Source organism: Chamaea fasciata, unplaced genomic scaffold (assembly GCF_029207755.1).
Source record: "Chamaea fasciata isolate MVZ Bird 193981 ecotype frontalis unplaced genomic scaffold, bChaFas1.0.hap1 SCAF_1, whole genome shotgun sequence".
Lineage (NCBI taxonomy): Eukaryota > Metazoa > Chordata > Aves > Passeriformes > Sylviidae > Chamaea > Chamaea fasciata.
In genome coordinates, this window is record NW_027094086.1 from 145,645,898 (window position 1) to 145,668,043 (window position 22,146).

A 22,146-nucleotide genomic window follows, 5' to 3' on the forward strand; every position below is an offset into this window, starting at 1 on the left:
GGTGCTGAATTCAGTTGTAAACATACACACGAAAAATAAGGGAGATCACAGGTGAACTCTGCTGAAATGCCAATGCAAAACTGGCCTCACGTTAATCATTTTGTTGGGGTGATTACATAGCTTGGAAGAGCAGAGAAAGGCCACAAGCTTTATAGTTATGGCAAACTGCAAAACACAACAGCTGGAAATAAACAGGGGAAAGGGAAAACTTTGCTGCCATGTGTTTCTTGTGTGTCTTCAGCTGCAAGCAAAGCTCGCTCGATGGCTCTGGTGCTATCATCATTCTGACTTGTCTTTGATTAATGCATGTGGAACCTCAGGAGCCCTGGCACACTGTTCTATACCTATTTCATAACTGCCTGGAGTTTCTTGCTAAGTAATCTGGCTATGAGAGTTACAAAGCTGTCCTGCTTCTCTTAACATGTCAGAGGAGAAAAAAATGTAGTGTTTTCCCATTTTCTATTACTAAAGTGGTAAAGATTTACATCTTGCAACCACATGGGCAATGTCACTGGGTGTGATAATTAAAGGTCTCCACTGATAAACTATAACAGCTTTTCTCCTAAATGTCTTGAGTGCCTCCCCTGCTTCTCCCCTGAGCCACAGCAGCCCTCTCTGGTAGGTTGGGGCTTGGGAGACTTTGCTGCCTCTGGGATGCTGCAGCACAAGACATTGTTATGAGTCTGTTCATGATCCTCCTTTTGAGGTTCAGGGGTTTCTTCTCCGGTGCCATTCTCTCCTCTTTTACTCTACCACCCACCTTGGAATTAGGGACTCCCTTTGCCTCCCATCCCCACTGTCACTCATCTGGTGCTGCCACTGACCCCATAGACATTTTGTTCTGAACTAGCCCTTTTCTGGGAAGACAAGACGTTCTGCCTGCTTGGGAAAGGAATTCAGGCAGAGTGTGGCTGCTTTCCAGCCTCTCCATGGCCACAGTGGGTTTTTTCCAGCCTCCCTCCTGTGCGTGGTCACAGTGGTGGAGCCATGTGGGCAGAGGCCACCAGGAGTGGGCAGACAAGGCAGTCCAGTACAGTGAGGTGATGCAAGGGGCTGCAGGAAGGGAACAAGGCTGATGTTGCTGGTCTGATGGCTGCTGTGGCCCTGTGGCAATGTAAAGTTCATACATAATTCATAAATGTCATGCATTGGCACTGTTTGTGCAATATACTCTTATGGCTGGGGTGGTGGAGGAATGCTGCATGTGATTTCTGTTTACACAGGAAACCTGTTGATATTCCCTGTCCTCACTGGTGAAGCCATAGAAAAATAGGGAAAATACAGTTTAGGTGGAGAGAAACAAAGCAGTGAATGACTGAACTCTTTACCACCACCCCCAAATATTTCAGGGGCGTCTGTGTCCTGGTCAGGACTGCAAGCACGCAGAGCTCTACCCCGAGGTGCAGGAGCTGTTGGGGCTTTTGCCTTGAGCTGCTGGTACAGGTGGCAGTGTGTGGGTGGGAGAAGGGATGTCAGTGGTGGTGGGGTTTTTTTTGGTAGGTTTTTTTTGGTTGTTTTTTTTTTTTTTTTTTCGCAGCAGTGAAAACCAGAGGGCTGGGCTGATTGCTTCACCTTCTCAGCCTGCAGGGACTCATTGCTGCAGCAACACAGCCCCACATTTCACTCGGTTGGCTGCACCCCTACAGTCACTCAGCTCTGGGTAGATTATTCTTCTAACTAAGAAATTCCAATCTTTTAGCTGCTTCTTGTCACATCGTTTTTCATTTCAGTCTGCAAGTAAGGATGACTGAAAAAATTGTGTGCTATTTGCTATTTCCTTGTGCTGGAGCTGGAATTAATTGTTGAGTGAGTTTCTTGTGGGAAATGTAATGAAAATACAGTACGATAGTAATATATTTCTGGCATGATTCATGGTTACCAAAAGAAATATTTAATGATCTTTTTGTGTACATATAATAATTGCTTCTTCTGTAAGACAATACATTGCAATACAATTACACTCTTGTTCTTCTTCATATGAGAAATAGGCACATGAGTGGGACAGAATCAGAAAAGCAGAATGTCCCTGGTATCTTTTCAATATTTATCTACTCACCTGAGATTCTGCAGTCTTTTGAATAACACTAGGCGCTTATATTCAGACGGATTGTGCAGCCTTAAGATAAACAATTCATGAAATAGCTAAAGTTAATTTTCATTACAAAATCAGGCATTAAGGAGTTATTCCTAAGTCAATCCCTAAAGGTAAAAACTCTGAGGAATGCAATATGTTGCAGATAAATCCTCCTAATATAAAGCAATAAATTCTCAGTTACACAGAGATGAACAACACTTTTCTCTAATAAACTTCTGCTGGATCCTGGCTGCTGTTGCAAAAGCTGGTTTCTTTGAACAAAGGAGTCCCTGTCTTGTGAGAGCTCATTACCCATATGATAATACTGTTCATTTCCCCCACACAATTCATTGGAGAACCAGTGGGCTCCTTGCAAACTTCTAATTAGGTCTCACATTGTCTCTGAGCAGTAAGTATGATTTTACCCATTTTACAGTTGTGGAAGTTGGACAGGGGAGCTGCAGCCAGTGGCCCAGAGCCACCTCTCCTGTCACTTCCACAGCTGGGAATACACTTTGGATGTTGTTACTCCCAGCTCTCTGTTCCAATATCTAAGCCACAAACTCTTGCAGAAGACAATTAAAAACTAAGAAAATGATTGGACAAGCTTTCAGAAATGTTACTGGTACTGCTGATTTCTTCTGGTATTGGAATGAAGTTTCTAGCACAGCTGTAATTGCTGTGTATGTTGCTTAAGATTTTTTAAAATCAGTCAGAGGACTTAAGATGTATTCCTGATACATCCCAAAGTTCACCACAGTTCTTTGCTATGTTTTTCACTGGCACCATTTATCATGGGCATTTCAAAGTGAAGACCCTGAGAGAAGTCAAACAGCATCTTTCAGTTGCATGGATGGAGGCAAAAGCTTCTGGTGTCTGCATATGCAGGGGGAGAGCTGGTGTGGTTTCAATTACTTCTTATTGATTTGTTAGCTCCAAGATTATTTTATTTCTTGCAATCTGCTTTTAGGCATATAGAAAACCCTTAGAAGAAGTATCCCAGGTTGTTTGTTAAAATCCATTGCAACTCAGCTGTCAAAACAAGATGAGTACCCTTGTGTTTGTACTGATGCCAAAACAGAATCACAGAAGGGTTTGGCATTGGAAGGGACCTTAAAGATCATCCAGTTCCAACCCCCTGCCATGGGCAGGGTCACCTTCCTCTAGACCAGGTTGTTCTGAGCCCCATCCAGCTTGGCCTTGAACACTTCCAGGGATGGGGTATCCACTACTTTAGCTTCATAAACCTTTATCTCACACATTTGGTGGAGGGGTGGAATGGGGGTGGAAAGAGTTAAGCCACAGGCCAAGCTCCCTTGCTAACTTTAGAAAAAGCAAGTTATGCAAAAGTTGAGGACAAGTGAAAAATCACTGAGGAAGTGGATATTTTGAGAAGAAAATATGACATGTTCCGCAAAATCCCACTAAAATTCCAACAAACTTTTCTCCTGGCTTCACATATGGGTAAAGCAATCCCATGTCTGGCAGTGTGGCACCGGGCTCACAGGGAGAGGCAGGTGCTGCTCACCCACAGGGAGGTGTGATCTCTGCTCAGCCTGGGTGAAATACATATTTGAAAGAGGATTTCACATGGGGAGAGCAGGGCTTGGCGTATCAGTTGGAGCATATTTCCCAACATCACATTACCTTGACATTTGCTAGAGCAACCCCATTTAATTCTCATTTCAGCGTGGTGATAAACTTGTACTCCAGTGTACTCCTTTGCAGAGCCTGGTGCTGTTAGCAGAGCAGCGCTGCCAGTGCTGAAGCACATTTAACACTGCCAAGAAGCTGTTACTTGCAGGAATTTTGCTCCTTCTCTGGTAAAATTACAACTGTTTGCTCATGAGTCATACTCAGAGCAAGGATTCCATGAGAGGATTTTGGAGAGCTCTTTTTCACTTTGGGAAAGAGCTGCAGCCTGAACAGGGTGTGTGTTCTTAACACACACATTTAAAACAAGCCAGCAGCAAGCAGCTAAAAAGGCAGAGAGTAAACTATCACCTTACAGATGAGCTGGTGGCCAGAAAGCTCCTGGCTGTTAATCATAGAATCAAACCTTTTACCCTTTCACCTTTCAAGGAGAGCAACGTGCCAGACGTGAGGCGTTCCTGTGGCCCTGCTGCTGTGACACAATGTGTGACAGTGTGCTGGGCAGAGCTGCCTCACCCCTCAAACAGCAGCACCACTGCAGAGTGCAGTGACATGTTGCTTCAACAGTGTTGTCCCTGTGCAATGTGGCAGCAATTGAATACTCTTTGAGGACATGATCAATAATCAGTACTGCCAGCTACTGGCAATGATGAATCTCTTCTCCATGTGTACACCCTGTTTGGATTCTGCTTGGGACTTAGCATCTTGCTGCAGGACTGTCTGCTTTCCATCAGCTGGCCCTCTGCCCTGTCTTTCAGCACACCAATAAATCATGAAGCTTTCCACTGTTTTCCCAGGTTTTGATTCCGACACACCAGGCTTAATGCTTTAGAGCAGGACTTGAGGGATGTTTGGCACCTTGTGGGAGCAGCTTCTCCATTCAAAATACCACTCCGCCCTACCTCTGCTGGTATAGGGACAGCTTTCTTCAACAAAGTCCTCATGTGCTCTTATCTCTTTCCAAGGTTTTTCCTTCTACTTGGCTGCCTAGAGTAGACAGAGTGTGACATTCTTCCCTTCGGCCAGTTTATACAGAGACTAAACTTGAATTCATTAGTCTAATATGTTTCATTGACAACTTTTTGTCTCCTACAGCTTCTATCCTTTTTCCCTCCAGAAACATCTAATAAAAAGCATTGGTTTAATAAAACAGAGTACGCTTTAGTTCCTCTGATTGTACCATATATTTGTATAAGTTTGCTCAAGCAGGATGAGTAACAGAGCACCATTACTGCTGGTGCTGGTGAAGCTTCACTTCAGCAAGATTTCAGAAAATCTCCCGTGTAGATACAGCCTATGGGAGGAATGTAACCCTCATTAGAGAGGAGGCTGAAAGCCTTGACAATGTCATACGTGATGTGAGTGGTTCTGCCAGGTCCTCACAAAGCTCTGCTAATGGCTTTCAGTGCTGCCCTCCAGCACTGCTGTTCTTCCAGCACGGGGCCCTCTGCTCCTCAGCCTTCTGCTGTGCTCTTATGGCTTTAAGCTGCTCCTCTGCTTTTCTCTTTACAACACTGGTGTTTTGACTTCAAACCCAGGGAAATTCTCTGCAGTTTAGAGCAGCAGACAAGGGGAAGGATGCTGTGTCTGGATTCCCCCGTGCCTCCAGCCTGGCCCTGTCTTGTGGCACGCACGAGCTGTTAGAGCTGAGAAAGAAGCTGGCCCTTATTCCCAAATTAGGACCAAAAGTGCTTTGTTTCCATCCTGCTCTGGCATAAATGACTATGTAGGTCAGTGTGGAAGGATGAATCATGCCATGTGTCCTGTGCATATTAAACCCATGTTCTTTGTCTCGAGGCACATGCAGGTTCCTGGTGAGAGCTGCCAGGGTGGGGGCCCAGGCAGGGCAGGTTTCCAGCTACAGGCACAGAACCACAGGGCAGCTTGGATTCAATACTGGTTTATGCATTCACCCTGGCCAAGGGAGAAGAATGAGTATTGCTTGGTGGTGGTGGTGTATATGCAAAACTGAGATACTTGAGGTTTCAGTCCCAATTTTCTTGTCATTTCTTTTTTTTTCTGGCCTAGAGCAAGTCATTTGAAATCCTGTTTTCCTGGTACTTAAACCACATCTGTTTGTTTCTGATCAGAGAACACGCAAGCACTGTTCCTGGTCTGAACAGAACCACAGCCTGCTCCCAGGGATGCTGATGTAGATTAGCAGTGAACTGAGACTCTTACCCAGATATCTTACCCATTATGGTTGTCTTTGTGCTCTATAAATCAGATGCATGTGAACAAACACCCTACTCAGAGGGTATTTCTGTAAGAATAAATGCATGGCTGATATTAAGTACTTGATTGTACAGTGACGCATTGTAGGGACCTCACTCCTTTTAGCTCTGGGATAGAGGATTTAGCTAATTTGTTTATTGATTTTTTTTCCCTCGGTGTAGTAGCCGCTTTACCACGAAAACACTGTCTCAGTTAAGAAAGCAAGGAAGGAAAAAAATAAGAAAACCCTCAGTTCCACCATTATCCTTCAAACAGCTTTAAAACTTTAAAGCAAGGATAAAATCTCAGCTAAAGTGTGCTGACTTCAACAGAGACTTAGAGCTGAGCCAGTCACCTCAGACTCCCTTTTGAGCACAGCTGTCCAGATTTGGGTTCAGCTTTGGAGGAAGCTGAGCTGGAGGTTGCCATTGCATCCCTTCCCTGCATTGCTGAGCTCCCCTGGTGTCAGCCTCTGGGCTGTGCTCTGTCCATCTAGTGTCTGTGGGACAGGGCCAGTCCCTGTGCCTCCCCAGCTTAAGACAGGCATGGCAGAAGGGCAGGCTTTGCATGTTGTGCCCTATAAGCCCCATGTCAGGTGGCAGCTGGAAAGTGGGACCTGCTTCTGAACACCATCAGCATTCTTCTTCAGAGCTTTTTTCCCCTCTCAATTGCCCTGTAACCCGTTTCTATTAGTCAGTGGTGATTGCTGTGTCTGATGATAGCAAGTACTCATTAGCACATGGGCCAGGGAGCAGTTCCCCAGAGCACAGAGATTTACCTAAAGGGAATACATGAGACATGTGAGATTCCAAACCAGGAAACTGAAATTTTAGGATATAATACAGTAGCATGTTCTCCATTGCCATCATCTGCCACAGTCTAGAGGATGACACAAAGGGAATTGAGTCTGCATAATACAAACTCATGTAATTATAACAGTATCAACTCAACTTTAGCCACTTGTTTTAGAAACAATTGCCCCCCTAAATACTGGCCTTTGACAGTAGAGAAGAAATACTCAGGGGACAAGCTTAAATTTAGGTGGCAAATTAGAGGCTTAAATTAAAAAAGAAAAGCAAGTCACTTTGAAAGCAGCTACCTGTGGTTTCACATGGTGAACATCAGGGAGCTCTGCTCCATGCTCAGGAGTGCTGGGTGCTGCCACCAGCTGAATGGGCATCATGTCATAGCAGCACCTTCTGTGTGGATGAGGTGAGGCCATTCATTTACTCATGGAGAAGGCAGCAACCTGGTTCCCCTGGGAACCCGAGGGCCAGCATAACCTTTTGGCAGTGGGTACCAAAAGCAGAAGGATCTAAGTCTAAACCCCCTGATGGGGGAAGGAACCTGTGAGAGACGGGCAGAGCAGCACCCTGCTGAATCCCCCTGAGGTCCCTGGGGCACATGGACATGCTTCTAACTGTGACTTTTATTTCCAGAGCGGAACTACCTGAATCTATCCCAACATGAAGCACAGAAAGTGCTCTGAGCTTGTTCTTAAAATGCAAAAGCAAAGTCATTCCTGTGGAGGTTTCCTTCATCCTGTGCCTTGCAACCCTCACACATGGACCAGATGAGAGATGGCCTTGCATTGCACTCTGGGATCTGTGCATTTAAAGAGCCCAAAATCAAGAGATTTTGCAAAAAAATAGACAGTCAACCTATACCTGACCTCTGCTGTGTGTGCTTGCAGCATGAGCTCCGCAAACACTTTTTCCAGTTGAAGTGGCAGGAGGATCATTTTTAGCACCAGAGGCAATGATTCTGGTCTGGAATTTCAAGATGGTGTTGACTTTTACCCCAAATACACAGAAGAGATCGGATTCAGCATTTCACAATAGCAGGGTCCCAGGAAAATATGTCCTCAGTCAGACTAACAGGGACCCAAGTTCTAAGTGGAGAAGATATTCCATTGTATAAGAGGAGGGAAAAACAAGGAAAATCAAGGTATTGTCTTCTGTTGTTATCTGCTGGAGGCCCAGCTGAATATCTGCAGATGGCAGATAGCTTTGCCAGCCTTCACAACCCAGTGCCTTTTCTTCCTGTTTGTTTTGTCTCTAGGGAAACATGCAGCATTTAGCAATTAGACGTTGATCAAGTATTCAGCAAGGTCAAGGAAAGCTTTTTATGTTATTATAGTGTTTTTTCCCCCTAAAATAACTAGTTTTAGAGAATGTGCTCATGGGCCTCCTATTGTGCCAGCAGTGGAGGAAAAACTCTGTGACTGCAAAGTGCACAATTTAAAATGCAGAAAAGGCACTTACTGGGAACCAGGAGAAATAGGAGGTGTGGAGGGAACAGGGGGTTCCCAAGGAGCCCAGGCAGCAGAGCTACACCTGGGAGAGATGCTGCTTTTGCCTTATGAATTCTTACTAACTTCACTGGGGTTTTGCAGATAACTTCACAGCTTGGGGCCATCCTCCCAGAGACCCAGGGCTGGCAGTGGTAATAACTTGCAAATTGAGTGTTTAATTATGCCTTTTTTTCCCTTCTTATATTATGCAGTTCAACTAATTGTTTTTTATTCTTCACTGTTGCTTTCTTTTGCATCATCTGATGTCCTGCACATCACTTCATCATTCTTCCTTCCTTTGCAAAGTTGCTGCAAAACTTTTCAACAGAAGTGCCACAATACTAATAAAAATCCCTCCATCTCTCTGGTGTCAGGAAGGATGCAATAATTAAATATACGTCCAGCATTCTGTAATACAAATTGATTTGAACTTAGCTGAAAACCAATAAGTAATAAGGATTTGTTGGCTTCCTACCACTTTGTATGACAGCAGAGGAAGATCGTATCAAATCTCACATCCTGAAACACTCTGTTAAGAATAACATTCAGGGCAAAAGTAACTGGTTAAAGGTACATCCAGGATCCTGCAGAGCTGGGAACTGGACTTGGAGCCCCTGACAGTGCAGAGCAGTTCCCTGGATGTCTGTCAGAGTCATCTCGGTGTAAGATGATGCAAACTGGTCTGCAGCTATCAGAATCCCATTGTGAGGGCAGGAGAGGAGGATGAGCTCATGTCTCTCCTGCAGGCCAGCCCGTGATCCAGGATGCCAAGAGGAGCCACAGGGCACGTGAGGATTCAGACATTGTCTTTGGCAGGGAACACCAGAGTCAAGATCCAAAGCGGGGAATCAAATCCTGCTGGGAAGGGCAGAGGAAAGAGAGAGCAAGCGTTTTGTGGAGCTCATGTTGTCAGTAGTCTTTCCTCAGACTCAGGAATTTTTCCTCATATACTCTATGGTGAGTTTTGCAATCAGATTTTGCTGAGAGAAGCTCACTTTGGTAGGTCAAGGGTAGACTCTTCCGGAGGCCCTGTGCTGATGTTGAGTAGCACCAAGTCTAACACTGGTGAAGTCCACATCTGGAGCTCTTTTTATTTCCTTCAGAGGCAAAAAACCTTCACATTGTCACACAGTGAGATCCTGGCTGCAGCATCAGGTGTTTCAGCAGCAGCAGCAGGGCATGAGGCAGAGGAAGAAGCAGAGGTTGAAAACTGGACCCAGCAGGAGTTCAGAGTGCAAAGCCATGATGTTTCAGGAGATGACAGAAAAGCTGGCAAAGCTTCTTGTTTTGCACTTCAGGCCATGTGGCAAGATGGGCTGTTTCTTGTATTTTCCCTTCAGCCCTGGCAGCACCATTGCAGTGCTTCAGTCTGCACAAAAACTCAGCAAGAGCCACTGCCCAGTACAGGCAACATGGAGTTAATGCTCCTGGAAAGGCAACAGCTCCCCCAAATCCCTGAAGTCTTTGTGGAAAGGCTGTTTAGCTCCTCAGCCAGGAACTGATGTAAGGAACTGATTCAGTACAAAGGTCTCTCTGCTTTGCCCTGTGTGAAGCAGGTTTTTCTCTGTATCGAACCTTTGGGCCAAAAAGGCTTTCCCCAGCTCCTTGGTGCTGTGATGACTCCATCAGGGGATGAAACGTATTCATGCACCTTCCATCCTACCTCCTCTCCTTCCCTGTGCCAGCCCCATGCCCATGGTCCCATGGGAGAGGCTCTTGGTGCAGCAGCTGCAGTTATGAGAGTGTGTGAAATTCAATATGTAACTCCAAAAGTCTGGCAAAAAACCCTGCCATTTTTCCTTTTCCCATGACATTCTTACCTTCCTTTGCCTCTGTTACACCTGACTATGCACAGGGTCTTATCCAAAGGCTTAATGAAATTACAGGAAAGTCTGTCCATGATCCACAAATGTGCTGAATTGGGCCATGTTTGACCTTACAGCTCCTGGGCATCAAGTCAATGGGAGCTGTGTTTGTGAAAGCTGACCCTTCCCCACCCATTCCTCGTGGAAAGCAAGGGCAGCAGCAGAAGTTATACAGGATAAAGGTCTTGAGTAAAACCTTGTCAGTCTGGGTTTTACAGCCACTTTGTGTCTCCTGTCCACTCCTCTTTCTGCAACCCGAGGTTCACAAAAGCCTGATGAGGTTGGCAGGAGTCTCTCCGTTATCTTGTAAATGAAGAACCATTATCTTGTCTCTGACCCTGAATCATCTTATTCTCTGCAAGACTGAGCTACTGGCAAAACCCTTGTCTCCTCCCAGTCCGCCTAGTACGTTTCATCCTCATGAAAACCTGAGATCTGAGCTATGTTCTGTGGTTTGTGTCCCCTGGTTAGAGCTTTATTTTTATTCCGTCCCATGAGTGGTGTTGCATGGTGATGGACTGAAGTTTATTTTTTTATAAATAAATTGGTACATGAAAATCAGCCTTCAGGACTCGAAATTGCTAGTTCTTTCCTAACTTTTACAAAAATAGCCAATTTTCCTATGGAATCTTAAGAGATATCTGGTTCAGATGATTTGCATGGTTCATACTAGACTGAGGCACATTAGAAATATCCTTAGCATAAGCATATCCTATGCTTATCCTTAGCATATTAGAAATATCCTATGCATTTTTCTAGCAGACAAAGACTTGATTCAGTGGAGTAATTAAAAACAAAAAAGCTCCTGTGTTAAAGTACATTTGGAGCATATTCTTTTTAAGTCAAACACAATGCAGACTGGTATTGATGAGAATATTCTGCTCTGAAGAAGATCAGAAGAAGGATTTTATGTGAGCAGTATTGATCTGCTCAGGAAAATGAGGAGGCTGAGGGGACAATACAGATTTCCCGGGGGCTGGTGCCTCCCCAGCTCAGCTGTGATCAGCTGGCAGCTCATCTTGAGCTGGCAGCTGCCCGTCCTGCCTGTCCTGCCTGTCCTGCCACTGAGTCACTCTGCAGGGCAGTTCTGCTCCCCAGGATGGGTGTGATGGCCTGATGCTGAGCTGATCAGGTGATGTCTGACAGCTTATTTTGAAGGAGGTATTAATTTTCAAATAGAATTTCACTGAAATGCACTGGTTTAAGAAATTTTCTTTTGGGTTGTGCCCATGGTTCCATAAGGAGACAGCCTTGCATTGCCTCCGAAGTTTTTTGTTCTTACCTTTCCAAAGTGAAGTGTTCTGTTTTTCTAGATGAGTTTGCGTTTCAGCTTTTAATGTTTTCAAGTGATATAAAACAAAATATAAAGCTAATTGGGATTTTTTTTCACTGTATCAAAGTCCAGCATTTTGAATAACAAACATATTTCCTTGGAATTTTAAGGAAACACCAAATTTACTTTCTTTGTTGTATTTTCTAAAATGGAAGAAAGACCAAATCATGCAATTTGCCATGAGAAACAGGTGAAAACAAATATTAGGAGTGTCTATGAACTTTAAAAGGAGTAACTCAGTTTAAAATAGTACCTTATCCTTTTTTTTTTTTTTTTTTTTTTTTTTTTTTTTTTCTCTTTGCGTTAATTATCAATGAAAATACTCTTGCAGGATCAGGAGCTATTTCAACCAGATAAAATCTTCTATCTCCTTGACACTCTGTTATCTTTTCAGCTTCCCTTCTTGACTTCAGGCAAAAAGGAAAACAACTTCGTGATCTTCACACACAGTTATTCTCAATTTTGTCATTTGGGATCCAGCACTTTTGGGGACAGCTGTAAGTCACTTTCTGAGCCTGTAACTTCTTACAAGGGTACATATTTTGGTGTGGATTATTCTCATTTAGAAAGTATTTGAGTGGAGCTTGAAGGTAAGTAGGGAATATTGATTTGCAGTAGCAGGCAGGGTTGATGGGTTTCAGCCACATGAGAGGGGCCATGGCTGGGCTTTTGATTTAGCAAATAGTAGGAAAGGAGTGAGTTTGGACAGCAGATATTTTGCCCTCTTTCATGGGAGTAGATTTTTGTACCGTGTAAACCACAGCAGAGACTGTCTGGTTTTATTAGGCTTTAGTTTTCCCTTCTGCAATAGCTGAGTGTGGCCAAAGCAAAAAATCCTAAGCATTTGAGCTGTTTCTTGGCTGAGCCCCCTGGCCTTGGCGCTCGCTTGGAGCCTGTTGCCGCTCCCGAGGATGATGGAACGGCTCCCACTGGGAACTGGATCAAGTTTTGAGCTGCTCCTCGCTGCTTGTTTATTTGTCCTATTCTCTGGGCTTGGCAGGTGGCATTTTTGCTCAGTGATTCATTCCCCGGCACATGCATTTATCTGGGCTGACATTTTAATCATGCAAATAAGGATCTCCTTAATGAAGGAAAAAAATTAATTTCGCAACTGTTGCTACAAAACACAGTGACAGTCCTGCTAATGTCATTACATTTATAATACAATCAGTGGCTTTTCCATAATTGCTATAAACTGGCTCACTTAACAGCGGAGTAAAGGTTACACAAAGAGCTGTGTGACTCCCCTTGTTCTCTCGCTTTTTTATCCGGAGTGTTTGGCACTCCTCACATGTCCTTTTGAAATCTTTTGGTCATCGCTGCTTCCTTGCTTGTACCGCAGATGGCTTTGCCTTTGTTGGGGGAACAGACAAAATAAGTGGCAAGGAGACAACTCCTCTGTGACCTTTTGTGGCTTCTTGTCTTTCACATCACAGTCTGCAGGGTAAACACAGTGACTCATTCTCTTTCAGTGAGTAGCTGCCTGCCCGAGGTTTTGTTATTTGCAGGATTTTTCCGTTATAAAATCTGCGCCCAAAGAGCAGCGGGATGTGAGCTGTGAGCAGCCAGTCTCTGCCTCCAGACCAGTGCAGATTAGGTAGGCAATAAGGAGTGAAAATTCCTGGGCAGGATCATACCTTTGTCATCCTTCTCTCCTCCTAAACCTTCCACAATGAGCTGCATTTTTTTGGTTCTCCTCCAATGCAGTGTTTCAGTGAGAAGCTTAAAAAAGCAATTATATAGCCAAAAAAAACCAAACAAAAAACCCCCAACCAACCAACCAAACAAACAAACAAAAAAAAAAAAAACAGAAGAAAGGGCGTCCTAGGGGGGAAATGTGATAAAATGCTCTAAAATTAGCAGAAAACCAGTGGCTTGTGAAACTGAGGAGTCAGGATGCTCAGCACTGTTATGAGGAAGAGCTGTTTCAGATCCAGGGTCTTCTCTTTGACATGCTGTGAGTGATATATATATATATATATATATAATATATAAATATATATAAATATAAATATAAATATAAATATAAATATAAATATAAATATAAATATAAATATAAATATATAAATAAGTAAATAAGTGTATATATGCTATGAGTGAGGTACCCAAAGCCCAGGTAAAGACCTTAACGTCCAGGGAAGTGGGTTGGGAACTGTGCTCTGGTCTCAAGGTGAAATGAATCACCCTCAGGTCGTGTTACCTCTGCAGAAAGGTATTTTCAGGTCGGCTTTTTGACCTTTTTTGTTAGCAAGGGAGGGTTTAAAAGTGTTGGAAAACATCTCTCAGAATAAAGCTCTGAGCTCAGGGTACTTCCCACAGGCATTTGAGGTCGTTCCTTTGGAGTATTTCATGTGTCAATATTTCAATTTTTACCCAAATGGGATGAGCTTCCCTAGTGGCAGAAATGCAGGAAAAGCAAAACTCTCAGGAGCAGCAGGTTGGCTGCCAGACCTTTGGGATTTCTCAGGAATGAAAGAGGAGGAGGAGAACAATAAATGAATGGAGAAAAAGCACAAAAGTGGGGAAAGGGCTGGAGGATGTCAGCTGGGGAGATTCATCTTGTTGGTGGGAAATTCAGAATCCCTTCCAAAGTCACTTTGGCCCATGTTTGCCACCATACCTTCACTGATTAAGGACATCATCTATTTAATTGACCTATCTAAGATGGAAAACTCCTGGTGTAGGTGGAATATTGGACTGCATCAACCAGGTGAGACCTGTGTCTGCACCAGCAGCAGTCACTGTGTGTGGGGCAGACTCAGTAGAAGCTCAGGAATTAAAAAAGTCAGTGCTTGCCCATGATGGGCATGCTCCAGGCACTATTTATTTGCAAAGCCTCTCAATACCCTCAAATTGCACCAAGTGAGGTTTGGATTAGATATTAGATATTAGATATTAGATATTAGATATTAGATATTAGATATTAGATATTAGATATTAGATATTAGATTAGATATTTTTTCTCTGAAAATGTTGTCAGGAATTGGAATAAGCTCCTCAGGGTAGTGGTGGATGCACCGTGCCCTGATGCATTCAAAAATTATGTGATTGTGGCACTCAGGGTCATGACTTAGTGGTAACATGACAGTGCTGGGTTAATGATTGGACTTGCTGATCTTAAAGCTCTTTTCCAACCTTAACAGTTCTCTGATCCTCTGATTCTATCCCTGGGAACCAGAATGAATGTCTGTATGCTGCACAGACCCACCAGAAACTGGGACCACCCTGATGGGAAGACTGAGACCTTGGCACAGACCTTCGTTCTCACTGCCTCCCTCCCCTTGGAAGATATGCAAGTCTGCAGCTCAAAAAGACTTTTTCCATGGTGTCTTTCTGTACTGTAAAGGCTCAGAATCACAGATCAGGGGATCAGTTCACACATACTGAAGCAGTACCTGTGTCTGGCGTGTGAAGCCTGTATTATTATTGTTGCTCAGGATATTTCCTTTCCCATATTCATCCCAGGGATTCTCAGTGGGAGATTATTTCCTGTGACAAGACAGTTTGTTGCCTTTGCATCAACTTCCAGGAACCTGGAACATGCCATTGCAGTGAAGGATCCTTTGAAGTGTTACTGCACCTCTCTGCCTTTTCATGCAGGGGTGCCTATCACATGTATTTTTATTAGATGAGAACCATTCACTGTAACATGTCTTTTTATCTAATGCTGGAGCATGTCTTCAGCCAGGGCTGCAAAATGGGGTCCCAGAGCAAGGGTTTGTAACATCCTTCCCCAGCCAGCCTTCACAGCCCCAGTGGCTTTTTGTTTCATAGTGCCAGCCCACAGAGTTAAAAAGTCATGGATCTTACCTTTGGAGACCAAGACTAAAAAGAGAGGATGAATGCTAAGGCTTGCACAACAATTTTTATTTGCTTTTGGTTTTCCAGCCTTTCAGGGTTACCCTTTAAAAGACTGTTTTCTGCAGGAGCTAGATCTTGGAGCTCATTTTTTAGCAGTAGCTGACATTTGTCCAGAGCTGCATGACCCCAGGATCTGGAACAAGTAGCAGTGAAATCACATTATGAGGACTGGCTGCTGCCACTTTGCCACTCTGACACGGGAACAAAATACATTCTGGTTGTCACAGTCAAACTTCCTTCTTTCAGACAGAAGTGAAACGATATCTCCCCTTATGCTCCTGTGCTGGTACCACAGCCCCAGCCCCAGCCTGTGAGTTATCCTTGCCCTCTGTCTGTTGTGTGGCATCCATGCCCAAAGCTTACAGAACACAAAGTTCTGGTGAAGAATTAATTCTCTGAAGTGAGAGATGCTGGACGCTGTGTGCTGCTGGCACGCCAGGGCTGGCCGGCGTGTGCCCTGGCAGGCTCCTGCTGCCTGTCTGCCTTCCCTCCTCTTGGCCAGGAACTTTTCCCAAACCCTTTGGTCTTCTCCAAGAACTTTGAACATTTTCCCCCTGCAGCTGTAGAATGGAACATTTTCTCTGCTAGGATCCACTGGCTCTTTCACTGATCCATTCATGGGGTAGGAGAGGGGTCTTGGACCCACAGGTATTTACATTTCTCACCACACATTTGTGTCTTCAGTGTAACAATAGAAACCTGACCCATGTCTGTTGTGCACAGTCCATTCTGCCTTTAGATCAGGAAGAAAACTGGATTTCCGAAGAAAAGTGTTTCTGAGCCTTTACTTGCAGTTGTCTGACTGAAATCAAATACACTTCCATGAGGCACATTAAAAACTAGTTAAAAAAAAAAATGTTCTGGCCAAAGCTTGAGCTGATGCTCTCTAGTCCAAGAACCCCAAATCCTGTGAGGCCTTCTGAGCTCCCAGGCAGGGCAGTGGCAGCTCTTTGTGCCACAAGCAGGGCGTGTCTCACAGAGTCAGCAAAGGAAAATTTGGCATCAGAAAGCAAATCCAGCACGTGAGCAGTCATGTTAATGGCTGCTGCCATCATCTCCCCCTTTCCTCCCTCTGCTCCCTCCCCCTGGAAGGACACAGAAACTGTTAGTTGGGGCGTCACCTGCTGAAGATAAAAGTGACATTTCTGAGACACATCACACGGGGGAAGCTGAGGTGTTTTGATCCGTCTTAGGCAAGGCTGATGGCAATTTAAAGAAGATGTTTTTGTACGTGCTGAGATGTCATTATGCCGGGTTGATGGGCAGAAAAACTGCTGGTGGAAAGGCAGCCTCATATAGGAGTTCTCTTGCAAGAGAGGCTGGCGATGTAGGATCTGATCTTTAATTAACTCAGACATCAGAATGGAAACCACAAATACTTGCAAGAGGATTTTTGTAACAAAATTAACACATAGATAAATATTAAGTATTGATACTTCAGTCCATTACTGTCCAATCCCTTCTACTTTAAATGCAGACATTTGTTGTTAAGCATGTATTTCAGTGCTTTAATATACATAGTTCATGCAATTCAATGTTTCAATGCATGCAGCTAGAATATATTAAAAATGATAGATGTTTTCTAGCTGGAGATGATCCTGTGCTGAGTCAAAAGAGTGAACGCAGCTAAGCCAGTACTGGTGCCTGGCTCAGCAGCTGGTTGGACCTTTCATTCTGCATCTCTCTTCTCAGTCTTATTTCCCTGCTTCAGTTTTCCTCTGCAAGGAGGAAATCCAGCAATATGCCATCTTTATATGGTCTTTGAAATTCACAGTGGACATTGAAACAGGACAGAGCCTGTATCCTGAGCATGAGGTGCTGCTGAGCCCCTTAACGCTTCACAGCCCATTTTGTTTAATTCAGAAATAGTTATGCGAGACTGCAGTAGCAAAGAGTCAACACTAGATAGCATTTTATGTTTGTTTTGAGGAAGAAAAGCCTTTTGTTCTCGTATTTAGGTAGGTTCTGAAAAATTCCAAGCACATGTTTTAGACATAATTGTCAGTGTCTTATGGTGATCTGTGTGATGTCTTCTATAAATTCAAAACAATATGCAACAAAACTATCTTTTTTTCTGTATTTTTCACTTGACATCATTGCACCAGTATAGAATTTATGTGCATTTCTAAGGTGATTAATGCTGTTTTGCCTCTGGATGCAGAGGTCGGAGGCTTATATTAGATGTTTGCATGAGCCATGTTCCTGATCCTGTTAACATCAGTGTGAAACCCCCACCAGGCTAAGGTGCAGCCCATTGTTCACTTGTAAGCACATTGCAGGGAAATCATGGCACAGGCAGCTACCTGAGCAGCAAAGGAACTCTACTTGTGGTCTGCAGAACAACAGAAAAACCTGAGGATGGGCTCTGGCTCATGAATCAAGGCACACTCCCCTTGGTGTCTGTGCGTGGGTGTTGATGAGGAAAATGCTGAGGTGCTGTGACACGAGGGGGATCCAGCACTCAGAGTCCTTATGTAGGCATCTATTACCACCCAGAACATCCCAGGATATCTCAGACAGCCATGTATAACCCATGTGAGAGCTATGAGCTTCTGGGTGCCAGCTGAAGTCCAGTTGGGCTGTGGAGTCACACCCCTGATGTCCATTGAGTGGTGGGAATGAGACACCCTGCCCACTTCAACACCTGCATGAAGATTCTTTGACTTAGGTCTCTTGATCTTCAAGATGAATCTCATCCTTCATGAAGGATTAGGTCACCTAAATCTGAGTGTGCATTTGAGGGGCCCTAAGGTACCTTGCCCAGCTTCCAGCTGTTGACCCAGAATATTATAGGTCTCCTACAGGGTTCCATTACAAAGCTCTAAGAAAATGTCTTGGATACCCTAGGGTCTCTCAAAGGGCTGTACAGCCCTGTGCTTTGGCAGCTGCCTCCTGCTCTGCACAGCTGAGCAGACGCCTTCAGGCTCCATCAAAGCTGGTTATAGCCAGGGGAGTGATCCACATCACTGCAGCACTGGGTTTGGATACTCCTTGGTGGAAGTGCCCGCCCCAGCACAAGCCCGAGCAGAGCATGACCCTATTTGCCCATATTCTACAGAAGAACTGCCACTGTGGGGTTCTTGATGTGAGGTGGAGTGAGAACGGGCAGGGAACAGATCCTGAAGGGTCCCAGAGGCCGCTGCAAGTGAGGGGCTCCCACATCAAGGAGACGGTGGAGCTCAGCTGTGGCAGGAGGTGTGCTGTGGGTCCCCTGGGCTCTCCTGTGATTGCAGCATCCAGAAACAACACTGCAAAACTCTCCTTAAAATATGCTGATCACACAGGAACTTGAGGCAGCTGTGCCACAGTGTCTTACGATAATTACTTGGCATCGCTTTAGCATATGAAATTAGTTTTGAAGGGAATGACATGAAGCTGTGTCAGGGGAGATTTAGGTCAGATATTAGAAAAAAGTTCTTTACCCAGAGGCTGGCTGGGCACTGGAACAGGCTCCCCAGGGCAGTGGTCACAGCACCAAGCCTGACAGAGCTGAAGAAGTGTTTGAACAATGCTCTCAGGCACGTGGTGTGACTCCTGGGGTGTCCTGTTCAGGGCCAGGAGTTGGACTATGATGATCCTTGTGGGTCCCTTCTATCTTGGCATAATCTGTGATTCTGTGCTCTTTTTTATGTAGGTCTAGTGAAGCTGAGCAGGACTTCAGAGCTTTGAAGCTTTGGTTTCTTTAAAACACAGAGTTTTGGATTTCTTTGGTAAGGGTTTGTTGCAAGATTCATTTCTTACTGTGGCTGCTACCCTGAGACCTCATTTTTATCTTTAACAGTTAGTGCTGATATGTAACATGAATCTGAGGTGTCTGGGATGCTCTAGCACTGCTCAGAAACCATTGCTCATGCTCACACCCTCTGCACAGGGAAGCAAGTGGGCTGCAAATGGCAGTAATTTGAGGATCAGCTGAATACTGAGGAACAACTTGCTCCTCATTTGTCTGTTGGGGCATTATAAACCCACCAAAGTTCAATCCAGATTTTTTCAAGTGCTGGTCCTCAGTGCTGTGCCAGAAGAGCCCGGTCCAGGTATCCAGCCTTGCAACAGCTGTGTAAAAACCTCTGTTCCAGCCCTGGGGGATGCTGGCATTTCCACCTTCACTTCATCGCAGTAATAATCAGAATTACGGCAATTTAGCTGGAAAAGGAAATATAAACAGCAGCAACAACAACAAACCCACAACACAACAACAACAACAACAAAAGCAAAAGTCTCTCAAGCTGAAATTAAGTGTTCAAAGATTTCTTTTTGCTCTTCCTGGGATCTGAATATCTTGATGCTTACCCCAATCCAAGAAGTGAGACAGTTGCAGCCTGAGTTGCAGAACTGCTGCTGGGATTAGAATCTTGGTTTCTGATACAGTGTTTGTCTCTCTTGGCCCTGAGCCTTTCTTAAGGAATTAATTATGAATGCACAGATGTGCCTCTACAGGTCTTAACTCTGTGCTCCTCCTTCAAGCCCAGCTCTGCAAGTAAATCAAAAGCATGATGGAGAAACGTGGGATTCCTTGCAACTGTTATGTTCAGATTAATTGCAAATGGGCATTGCTACCAGAGATTCTGTAATTGAAGAGAAAACCAGATGAGTTTAAACTTTTTGAATTCTGATTTATTACCTTAATTTTTTTTTTGGAAACAGAATACTTGCTTCAAGCAGTGCTGTTTGCACAGCAAATGCTGTTACCTGCCCCATGAACCTCCAAATGCAGCACCTTGCAGAAAATACGTTCCTATTTTGGACAAAGAATATGCCCCTCCTTCCAAACAAAATTCCACAGAGTTTGATGCCATGGCTGAAAGCAACCTGCAGTCAAAATTGACTCCTTGCTGCTAAGTCAAGATAAAGTGCTTTTAAACCAAAAATCAGATAGCCCCAAGCAGAGGGCTGCAGTGATCTAAGAAGATCCATTAAAAGCTGTGCCTGCAGAGGCTTTGCCTGTAGCTTTCCACTCCCAGCAACAAAAAACTCACATGTGTCATCTGGTCCGTGCTGATTGAATGTAAGTATGGTCATGGGGACAGGACACAAAAATTGAGCCAGAAATGGATTTCTTTGGGATTCTTAAATATGCTTTTAATAGCAGCAGAGGGAAAACAGAGAGTGACCAGTGCTAAATTTACTACTCTTGACCTAGCATGCATTTCTGATTGCAATTTCACAGTTTCTGTTTAATAATTTTCCAAACCTGTTTTTGTGGGAGGTACGTATGAAGTTGTCACACTTGGCTGAGGAAACCTCTTGCCTGCTATTCATATGAGCTGCAATTTGTGTGTGATGCACTGCAAAACGCAACACTGGCTCCTCTCTGGTGCTGCCACAACCCTCTAGGTGTATTTATACAGAGCTGCTTCCCTTCTCCATCATCACAGGTGAGATGATGGAGTCACTAAACCTCTCAGGAAGGAAAGGAAAGAGGCTCCACCAGTGCAGGTTTCCGTGTGGGACGGGCAGGGATGCATCCCCTGCACACCACCGGGGCATCAGGACAGGCTTTTGGGAACAGGGGTTGAAGACTCAGCACACTCCTCCTCCTCTGCACCTTTGTGTCACTCCAGGACTGGTGCCCGGGCACTGAACCTTTCAAAATCTTTTGCAATTTTATAGATAATAAATAAGCTCAGGCACTTTACAGCGGTGAATGATAAACTGTGAGGAATACAAAGGTATCTGTGTGCCCTGGCTGTCATTGCTTGGCTGTAATTCTACCCAGGGGTGCAAATGAACCCCAAAAAAGTCAAATTCAGCTTTTATAGAGTCAGGTGTCTGTGCTGCATCATCCACATTCAAAGGCACCACTGCCTGAAGTATTGCCTTAAATTTAATACCCATTAACATTTAAAGGTATTTCCATCCCCTTTTAAAGGTGCTCTGGCTTTCACAAGGTTTATGGTATTAAAAAAAAAAAAATCTCTATTGTGTTTCCTCATGTTTAAGAAAATGTAGAAAAAAGAAATCAGGATGAGAATAGCTGCTCAGGAATACCTCAAGCCTTGGAAGGGACACAAGAATGGACACCCTGAGACTTGCAGAAAGTGTGGGACATCATCCCCACAAGCCAGCTACACTGTGGTTTCTCTTTTAAAGTTTGTGCTTAATAAAAAAAAAAAAAAAAAAAAAAAAAAAAAAAAAAAGAAATTGAGATAATTTTCTGCATAAGAATGTACCTTTTCCTCAAAAAACTTCCCAAATCTGAAATTTCAACTAATTTTTCCATCTATAAGACGTCTCTTTCTCAAATAGCAGATGAAAAAATTAGGTAAGATGGGAAAAAATCACCATTTTTCTAGGAAATGTGTGAACAAAAATCTGTAAGTAAGGAGAAAGTGCAAATGGGAGGTCACTTCAGCTATCAATGTACTACGTTTTTTCAGGATTTATTTGCAGTAATTAATCTTTGCAGACTGCTGGCTTGCCTGCTCCTTTTGCCTCCTCCAGGCGTTTCTCACACAGGCGCAGGTTTAATAGACGTAAACCAAAGTAAGAAGTTTCCTCGGTGGCTTTAAAATAAGCCAAACCCGGTGCCGTGCCGAGAGCTTAGAGAAGGTGGGAACCTCGTGTTGAACTGTAGGGGGTAATGTTGCTACACACACTCTGCCTGCCAGCTGCAAAAGGTAGATAAAGCCATCCTCTGTTCGGGTTATTATGTGACACTCTGGAGAGAATAAAAACATGTGATTATTCCCAGAGACTCCCTCCCTCTGCCCCCACCGTCCCTCCTTTGCAAGGGCACCTCAATCTCCAGTTCTTCTGACATCTCTGTGTTGTGCTCTGCTCGACGGTCTTAGCCTGGAATTGTATGTGTCTTTACAGGCTAGGGTCATGCTCGGTATTTTGTCTCCTTTTGGTC